The 9,848-nt window shown below is 38.6% G+C and overlaps 1 protein-coding gene across 6 annotated transcripts in view; it reads right to left on the bottom strand.

Moving 5' to 3' along the window:
• The window catches only part of KLHL32 (kelch like family member 32), a 235,870-nt gene that overhangs the window by 167,392 nt on the left and 58,630 nt on the right, over positions 1 to 9,848 (bottom strand). The gene's annotated exons all lie outside the window — the stretch shown is intronic.

Here is a 9,848-nt window from a genome sequence, read left to right as displayed (position 1 = left end):
CGGACGCTTAACCGACTAAGCCACCCAGGCGCCCCTGTTTTTATTTATTTCTGAGAGAGAGAGAGAGAGAGAGTAAGCAGGGGAGGATCAGAGAGAGAGGGAGACACAGAATCCGAAGCAGGTACAGGCTCTGAGCTAGCTGTCAGCACAGAGCCCAATGTGGGGCTTGAACCCACAAACCATGAGATCATGACCTGAGCCAAAGTCAGACTCTCAACTGACTGAGCCACCCAGACACCCCTCACTTTTTTCTTTAAAAAAAAAAAAGGAGGGGGGCCCCAAAGCTATTCTCTGCCCAAAGTCTAGGGAAAAAAATCAGTAGCACGTTTGACCATCTCAGTTTATTTTGCCTTCCTCTATATGGGGCTGAACAGACATCCTCATAGGCTGCTGGCTGGAGACACAGAAGCCTATGTGTGAAGCCCTCTGACTGACACCATGATGTCACGAGTACTGGTACCAAAGTTCCTTCGTGAGGAATGCAAATTGCCTCAAAACTCTAATCTCTACATACATTTCTAAGACACTGGGATTAAGGTCAAGATATCCCTTACACACTTTAAAAACCACTCTTAAACATGAAATCATATGATGCTCTGGTGTCAGCATGAAATATAAGCTGTCTTCCTTCCTACTGTATAGCAAGATCTCATTTTACTTCCATCAAATAGGGAATTCAAAGTGGAAAACACAGTCTGTTGGAAACAGTAAGCTAGCATATACAACAACAACAACACACACACACACACACACACAATTCTCCTTTTATTAAATATAAACCACAGGAACATTTTACTTGCATTTTTTTAATCTCATGAACACTTTTCCAAATATTTGATTTTACATTTACAACAATTCTGGATTGTAAATTATAGCAGAAGCAATAGCATGACCAGTAAATCCTAAAGACATTAACAGTGAGGAGGACTTTGTGCTTGGAGAGCTTGGAGCATGTTCAAAAGATTAAAGATTTATATCTCAGAAGTACAGCTTGGGGAAAAAATAATTTCAAAATAAAAGAAATGATGAAATCTAAAATACAGACAAAACTGGCAAAAATTTCTTTGCTGAGAAGCCTTAAAACAATGTTGCTTTATAACTGAATTTTGGTTTCAACACCAAAACTCTGCTCACCTCTGCTTGAAAAATAAAAAACCACTACCAATATTTGTAAACCATCAAATCAGCATCTAGTGTATTTCAGACCCTTGGTTTGCACCTCACATTTAAGTGTCTCATTTCACTTCAACTTTAGCCCCATGAAGTGTCAATTCACCTACTTTTACAATTGCAGGAGAAAACAAAACTTAGAGATACTAAGCCACTTGCCCTAGGACATATACAGCCAGAAACTACACAAATAAAGCTGTTATAAACCAGATTGGTCTCCGTCTAAAACTGTACTGCCTCCATAATTAATTCTCACATTAAAATGTGGTGTTTTGTTAATTAGAGTGCAAAATATATTCTCTTTCTTGCTCTTAAGTTGTATGACTTACAGTTTTTAAATTGTTTTCTGTAAAATTTTATTTTTTATTTAAGTTTGTTTACTTATTTTGAGAGAGAGAGAGAGAGAGAAAGCACAAGTGGGGGAGGGGCGGAGAGGAGACAGAATTCCAAGCAGGCTCCACGCCATCAGCACAGGGCCCAGCGTAGGGCTCAAACTCATGAACTGCGAGATCATGACATGAGCCAAGATCAAGAGTTGGATGCTTAATCAACTGAGCCATGCAGGTGTCCTGTGTGAAACTTTTAAAGGTGAAATTATTAGAGGCAACTGGGGCCACCACAAAAACATGTCAAGGGGTGAAACACACACTAGCCAGTGGCTCAGGCAGCTCCTTTAGCCCTGGTGTACCCTCGGGCCAATGACCCAGACAGAGCTCAGGGCAGGACACACCTCCATTTGCCAGCGGAGATATGGGAACAGAACCCACGTGCTGTGGTGGAAAACAACATGATAAAACACGGGCTTTGGAAGGACCAGCCTCAGCTCTGCATTGCCGCTCTACAACCACAGGACTTAAGGACACTTTCCAAACTCTTTCAGTCAATTCTCCCACAGGTAAAGAGGGAACAGCCATCAACTCTGGCTGAGGTCAGAATCAGAGAAGACTGAGTCAGCATCTCACTGGCACAAGAGCAGCCACAAAACAGGATGAACTATCGTGATGTCTTCAGCTTCCGCTCCACCTCCAGGCCTGTCTTAATGCCTCCCCGCCCAGGAAAGACCTCCTAGAACTTATGTGTAAGTGAGGCCTTCCTCTTCCAAGAAGCTTTGCAGATAACTCCAGACTAATGTTTTCTCCATCTTTCAAAATCGTTTATTCATTAATCCATTCAGCAAAATATTCATTGTGATACTATGCCCAAGGCACTGTGCCAGATCCTATAGGAGAATGAAAAAAATCCAATTTCTTCCCCCAGGCATCTAACTGCCAAATATACACAAGCTATGCAAGTCAGTTACTATCATAAAACTAAGTGGTTATTACTCTTATTGTATAAGGAGCATAGTTTTTTAACCATGGATTCAAACGTCTACCTTAAGAGCTGTTTTAAGAATCAAATGAAGGACATTTTCAGTAGATAGTAGCAGTAACCTTGCTACCACTATATTGTTCGGCACTTTCATTTTGCTATTGAAGTTTATGTGCTTTGGCGCCTATCAGGCTAGAAGTGGCATCCAGCTAGTGAATTTGGATCAGTCCTTGGTCTGCCAACGCGCTGTGCACATAAAGGTGCCATTTGCTGGATGTTTCAGTCCCACAGAGAACGAAGACCTTTGTATGACTCCGTTACCAAGATAAGAACCTACTCCTAGTCAATAGTATCACCAGTGTGAAGCCTAGTAAGTAAATCTGTACAAAAACCAACACCACTACCAGCAACCCAACTGTGCATATATATACTACCCAGACCACAGAATGGGGTTAAACTCTAACTATCTGCAAAAGAGTCGGCGTGTTCATTCTCCAAATGCCCACTGAGCATCAGCCCTGCGTGAGGCACTGTGCTAGACAGAGAAGAACAAAGTGAAAACGATTCTATCACAAAAACGAAAACCATTCCCATCAGAAAAAGTCTCCACCTCATGAGGGAAGACTGTACAAACTACTGGAAAACATGTGGCAAAGCCTAGAATCCATCGTTAGTATACCCAAATGACCGTAAAATGAGTCTTCCCACATTCTTCCCAGAGTAAATGACAACTTCACCCCTCCAGTGCCTTAGGCAAATGCCTTGGAATCAGCCTCACGCCTCTCTCTCACACACTCCGTGGCTAGTCCACCATCAAATCCTCTGGGCTCTCCCTGCAAAGTGCAATCCATAGTCCTCATTGCCTCCAGCCCCACTACACCAGTACGAGTCATCATGTTCTTCCCATCTTATTTTAACAGCCTCCTATTAGGGTCCTTGCTTCCACCCTCACCTCACTACATAAATTGGAGAATTATCATTTTAAAACACAGGTCAGGTTATGTCATATTTCTATCAAAATTGCCCATGCATTTCCCATCTCACTGAAAGTAAAAGCCAGAACCCTAACGGCAGCCTGCAAGGTGTCCCATGTGATCCGGCCTCACATGTTGCTACTGGCCCTCCCAGCTCACTGCCGTCTAGCCACCACCCTCCTTATTGCTCAAAAACACCACTAGTACCTCATGCCTCAGGGTTTGGCCTTTGCTTTTCCTTCTGCCTGGAATGCTCTTTGTCAAGCAGTACATGGCTCGCGCCTTCACTTTTAAGTGGGGCTTCCCAGACCACTTTGTTAAAAGGAGGCAATTCCCACCACCACTATGACCCCCAATGCCTACTTCACCCTGCTCTATCATCCTCCACACCCTTTAACCCCACGGACACACTCCATACTTTCTTATCTATTTGTTAAGTCAGCCTTGTCCAATTATAATGAAAGTGTCATAAGGGCAAGGGTTTTGCATTCCATATATTACTGCATCCTCACAATCTACAACAGCGCCTGGCACTTAGTTGTGAGATCTGTATAGGGCTAGGGTATTGGAGGAGAGACTGTAAAGGCACGAGGCAGGAAGTTACAGGACAGGAAGGACATGAGACAGAGTATCAAAGGAAGCCCACAGCCCATATATACACGTGATTCCACGAAAGGGTGAGGTTCAGATTATGCGCTCCTACATTATTCTGCTTTGACTTATAAATATGTATGTTTTATCTTTTCTATAAATTACAACTTTTTTAAAGGACAGAGACAGTGTCTGTGATAGTTAATTTTATGTGTCAAACTAGGTTCCTGGGTGCCCAGATATTTCATTAAACATCTTTAATGAGTGTATCTGTGAAGGTGTTTTGGGTGAGATTAAATTTGAATCAGTAGACAGAGTGAAGCAGGCTGCCCTTCCCCAGTGAGGGTGGGCCGCATCTTATCACTTCAACAAGGCCTAAATAGAGTAAAAGGCTGAGTGAGAAAGACTTTTTTCTGCCTGACTGTCTCTGAGCTGGGCCACTGGTCTTCTGCCTTCCAACTCGAACTCACACTGGAATTTACACCATCCTCCTGTGACAGTGTCAGTACAATATCCTGCAAACGCAGGTTTCTAACATACTGTGCAGACAATTTCAACGCCTTTTAATGGAAGAGCAAGTCAGACCATCTCCAGACTGCTGCGCGCCGTCTAAAAATACCTACTCTCGTTATTCTTAGAATCACAGCTTATTGTATTAAAGTGGCCTATTCCCAAAAGGGGTATGTCTAATTTTGACAACCTAATTGCTCAATGTTTAAAAAAAAAAGAATTGAAAGGTCATCTTCCATGAAAACAATAATACAGTTATGAGAAAGCAATGAAGTGCCTACAACACCTTTTTCTTTCCATTTTTAAAACTTTAATAGATATTAATTATTTTAATGTTTATTTATTTTTGAGAAAGAGAAAAATCACAAGCAGGGGAGGGGCAGAGAGAGAGGAGACACAGAATCTGAAGCAGGTTCCAGGCTGCAGGCTGTCAACCCAGAGCCTAACATGGGTCTCGACCTCACAAACTGTAAGATCATGGTCTGAGCCGAAGTTGGACACTTAACCCATTGAGCCACCCAGGCACACCTAGATATTATTTTTTAGACCAGCTTTAGGTTCACTGCAAAAATGAATAGAAGGTACAGAGAGTTCCAAATAACCCCTTTCTGCCCCTGCATGTACAACATCCCCCACTGTATCAACATTCCCCACCAGGGTTGCAAAGTTGATGAGCCAAAAGTGACACATCTTTATCAACCAGAGTCCACAGTTTACTTTAAGGTTTACTCTTAGTGTTGTACATTTTATGATTGTGACAACTGTATAATGACATGTATGTACCAGGAGAGTATCATGCAGAATAGCACTGTTGCTCCCCAAAATGCCTATGCTCCATCTATTTGTCTCTTCCTCCCCATTCAGCCCCTGGCAATCAATGATCTTTCTACTGTCTCCATAGTTTTGCCTCTTCCAAAATGCCAGACAGAATGCCAGAATGCCATTCTTAGATGAAATCATACAGTTATATACCTTTGCACACTGGATTCTTTCCCTTTGTAACATGTATTCAAGATCTACCCATGGCTTTTCATGGCTTAAGCTCTCATTTCTTTTTATCACTGAATAGTATTCCACTGTAGAGAGGTACCACAATTTATATAATCAGAAATGAAAGAAGAGACATCATAACTGATACCACAAAATATGAAGGTTCAGAAAAGATTATTATGAACAATTGCACATCAACAAATTGGTAACCTAAAGAAATGGACAAATTCCTAAAAACACAACTTACCATTACAGAATCATGAAGAAACAGAGTCTCAACTGATCAATAATGAACAAGGAGCCTGAATCAGTAATTTTGAAACTCCCAAAAAGATAAGCCCAATACCAGATGGTTTCCCTGGTGAATTCTACCAAACATATAAAGAAAAATGAGGCAATCATTACCCTGATACCAAAGGCAAATAAGGACACTACAAAAAAGAAAACTGCAGGCCAATATCCCTCATCAATATAAATGCAAACATCCTCAACAAAATACTAACAAAATTTAGCATCACATTAAAAGGATCATACACCATGATCAAGCAGAATTTATCCCTGAAAGATAAGAATGGTTCAACAAATGTAAATTAATAATAGATATACCACATTAATAGAATGAAAGATAAAAATCATACGATCACCTCAATAGATGCATAAAAAGCATTTAACAAAATTCAACAACCTTTCATGATAAAAACTCTCAACTCTTAGAAGAAAACATTGGCAGTAAGTTCCCTGACATCCGATTTGGTGATAAGATTTTGGGTTTGACACCAAAACAGGCAATAAAAATAAGTGAGAGTACATTAAAAAAAAAAAAAAAGCTTCAGCACAGCAAAGGAAACTATTAACAAAGTGAAAATGCCTTTTCACTTTTGTTTCACATCTTCCATTCTGTAGAATGAAAGAAAATATTTGCAAATCATATACCTAATAAGGGATTAATGTCCAACCATATAAATAACTAATACAACTCAATAGCAGAAAAACAAACGATCCAGTTAAAAAAGTGGCCAAAGAAACCAATCAGACATTTTCCCAAAAAAATGTCTGGCCAAAAAATATTTCCAAAAATATATTTCCAAAAAAATAGATGGCCAACAGGTACATGAAAAGGTGCCCAACATCACTGCTCATCAGGGAAATGGGAACCAAAACCACAATGCAATGTTACCCCACCCCTGTTAGGATGGCTCTAACCAAAAAAAAGAAATAGAAGTGTTAATGAGGATATGGAGAAAAGGACCCCTTGTCCATTCCTGGCAGAAATGTAAACTGTACTGCAACTATGGAAAAGAGTATGGATGCTCCCCAAAAAAGAAAAATGGAATATGATCCAGCAATCCCACTTTGGGGTATATATCCAAAATAAGTGAAATTAGGATCTTGAACAGATATCTGAACTCCCGTGTTCATTGCAGTATTATTTACAATAGTCACAACATGGAAACAACCTAAATGCCATTTCATGGATGAATATATAAGGAAAAATGGATATATATGTACACTCACATACACATATTATTCACCCATGAAAACGAAGGAAATCCTGCCATTTGCAACATGGATGAACTCTGAAGGCATTATGCTAAGTGAAATAAATCAGACAGAGGAAGACAAATACTGTATAATCTCAATTATTTGTATAATCTCAAAAACCAAAATCATAGAAGCAGTAGAATGTTGGTTGCCAGGGACTAAGGATGGTGGAAATGGAGAGATATTGGTAAAAGGATATAAACTTCTGGTTAAAAGGTAAGTTCTGGGAATCTAGTGTACAGCTCAGTCACCAAGTTAACAATACCGTTAACACATATTGCAGATGTGGAAGTTGCTAAGAGAGTAGATCTTAATATTCCCCACCACACCACTTCCCACTGTCCACACAGGTAACTATATGTGTAATGGATGTGTTAACTAACCTTATTGTGGTAACCATTTCACAACACATACGTATCAAATTATCATTTAAACTTATACAATGTTATATGACAATTATATCTCCATAAAGCTAAATAAAAAACAAAAATGAAAATGAAAATGGAATTGTGTGTATGTATGTACATTGTTATTTTCTGCATCAGCGCTCCTCAGAGTAGGCTGTCTTCAAACCAATTCTTATACATAAGACACAAGGTAAGAAATCTCTGCCAGAATACAAACGAACTCATTATTTGCTTCCTTAAGAAAGATTTTCTGTGAAAAATGCCAGTTGAACTAACACAGTGTTTCATCATGTAGCTGATTTACATTTGGTAGCAAATCAGCATGGACAGTTAACAAGCATCCCTCAGAATGGCACTGGTCCACCAACCACAAGTAGCACTTATCAATATTTTTGTATGTTACCCCTTAGATTTTGGCTTCCTTTCCCACACGCTAATGAAATCAACTTCTTAAAGGACAGTGAATTTTTCTGCATCCTCCTTGGCCTTCTACAGAATGTATTAATCCTTGAATTCTTTTCTTTTCTGGCTTTGATTAAAATGTACGTGCGGATTATCTTTATATATCTTTGGTTTTTCCTTTTTTGTCCCATAGTCCATCTGCTCATTCTCTTTCTGCCATTTGAATAAAGGCATCCTTTAGGTCCTAACTACAGATATATTTTTTTCTCCTCTTTTCCCTCCTGCTATGTAATCTCCTATATCCCAGAGGTCTCAAACTTCACCTCTTATTGTTTTCTGTATCCCTCTTAACATCCAGTACAAACTTTGTTGTATATAGTGGATGCTCAGGAAACGCCTATGGATTTGACAAAGTAGGGTTTGACACTATTTTCAGGCATAGAGTCAATTTGTTCTTACTGTATTAAAGAAGCACATTGATTTGTTAAGTAGCAGTAGTTACCATACTGAATATAGTAAATAAAATTAAATAGTCAACACTAAGTGACACCAAAGAAAATTAAAATGGGAATCATTAAAAATATTCAAAATAAAAAATATTAGAGGCAAGACACTTTATAGTTACATAGAGCAAAATTACTTTATGATCAGAAAAGGAATATAGCAGAAATAAAATGATCCTTATGTTGGATTTGACCTTTTTCTATTGTCAAATTCTTCATTTCAAAATAAAATTAAATACTGAAAATAGATAGCTAAACCTGCAAATATCTTAACAGTTTTGCTATATGTCAAAATTCAAATGAAAAATGAAATACATATTTTAAAAGCAGCACACATTTGAATCAGTTTCTCATATTCTTCTTAATCTGCCCATTATTCTTCTTAAACTTCCTTCAGTTCCCCACCCTCCCTTAGTTAGGTTCCTCATGATATCTTCAAAGCCAATAATATCTCATTCTCTCACCACATCCTTTATTCCTAACAGACATTGCTTGACTTTTTAAATATTTTTATAAACAGATTTTATAAAATTAAATATTAAAACAAGTAATCTTTTGATGGAAAACGATCAGTTTGCCATATAATGCATAACTGAAATGTACTATAAGAATGATACTCTGGTGCCTCTGTGACTGACACACAAAATATACATGCTAGGGGAAGGAAAGGACACAGCAGCATGCAAACATGCAAGAATTAGCAATGCTGCTCTTTCAGCATAAACACCCAATACCCACAGAACTCAGTAGTGCTTGTTCAACCTCAAAGTAATTAATCACAGGACAGGCCGGTGTAAAATGGACTATGGAAAATACTGAACATCATGGGACTTAATTTTAGTGAGATTCATGTACCAATTATATAACCACAGAATAATGCTTTACAATTTAGGACAGCAATAGAGATTTACATTAACTATCATAAGATAAACTAAAAATAACTACTATATGTATTGATGGATTTTGAGGTTTATTTTACTAGTATTTTTATTCATTTCTTGTCTGCAAAGGATAGTTCTAAGTTATCCCCGGTTAAAATTTAATTTTTGAGGTCTGTACCACTCAGACTGTGATAATATTCTTGTAAACCAAAATAAATGAATCAAAATTAGAGCACTGTGCCCAGTGGCTGCTCAGAATGTACACAGCAGAAAGCTGTGGCAGGGAAACTGGATAAAAGACAACAAGCAACTATTAAAAGTCCTTTAACATTCAAACAAGGCTTGAGAGTTAATAAAGACACCTATTTTTTATTCTTAATATTATTTTTTAAGCAAAAAGATAATTTGCGAGAAGCATAGTGGGGGCTTACATAACCGATGGGAGCTGAGGAGCAGGCTAGGGATAAAGGCAGGAGGCTGCAGGCTTGGTGGCTGGAAGCAAGATAACTGCCAGTATTATGTCTCTGTTTATCCTTAACGTGATAAACACAATATGTCTTATGTATG

Source organism: Hyaena hyaena, unplaced genomic scaffold, assembly GCF_003009895.1.
Source record: "Hyaena hyaena isolate Hyena2069 unplaced genomic scaffold, ASM300989v1 scaffold_887, whole genome shotgun sequence".
NCBI lineage: Eukaryota > Metazoa > Chordata > Mammalia > Carnivora > Hyaenidae > Hyaena > Hyaena hyaena.
This window is presented reverse-complemented; position numbering and strand designations above follow the sequence as displayed.